Source organism: Penaeus monodon, chromosome 30 (assembly GCF_015228065.2).
Source record: "Penaeus monodon isolate SGIC_2016 chromosome 30, NSTDA_Pmon_1, whole genome shotgun sequence".
NCBI lineage: Eukaryota > Metazoa > Arthropoda > Malacostraca > Decapoda > Penaeidae > Penaeus > Penaeus monodon.
In genome coordinates this window covers 20,104,895-20,105,727 of record NC_051415.1, presented here as the reverse complement: position 1 = coordinate 20,105,727, position 833 = coordinate 20,104,895, and positions in this window count along the sequence as shown.

Below are 833 nucleotides of genomic sequence, written 5' to 3'. Positions count from 1 at the left end.
TCAGTGGGTTAATTGAAATGGATTTGACTTGTTAGGCCATAACCGTTGTCGTCGAAGTTCCCTTATTTCCTTCAGAGAAAACTGCTCACACCTCCTGGTGCGCGACCTGGGACCTCTTAAACCACTGCTCCTCGGCCATTGGATCTGGCACCATTTGGTAGGAGAAACGAACTGAAGAATATCTCAAATGTCCCCATTATCTTATTCAGAGTACAGATCCTGGCGAGTATGAACAATGTGCACATTTAAGTAGTGTACTGAGCTTGAGCAGTGTCCTCCCGCCCGAGCCTTGTGTTCTTACCCTCTTTTATCGACTTTACTTCGTCAAAGTACGTATTCATCTACCTTCTTACAATAATGGAATAATCTAGCTTTGGCAATTTTCCATCATTCTTTACTGTTTCAAAGTAAAACAGTCCCATCTTACGTTCTGAATATTTCCTGTTGCGCATTAATGGGCAGCGTAATGATAAAGCACGCGACTATTAAAGCTTCATTTGTGGCTGTTCAATTATAGAAATTTTTCAATTTTTGTGCAATAAGTAAGTTTGATTTGGTCTTTCGTAATTATTTTTTTCAATGTTCATCTAAGGATACTTTAGAATGATTTTTGGCATCCTTTACAACAAAACCTACCAGTTGCACAGGAATGTAACTGACCCGAGACAATTCTTAGCACGTACGCTCAGAAAGGATCTAAGTTCCTTGGAAGCCACAACTCAAATTCGGGGAAGATTAAAACTCACATGATATGAGGACAGTTTGCACTTTACCTGCATTCTGTAGAGTAATGATGGTTATTGTATCAGCTTATTCATGTTGATCTCATCATC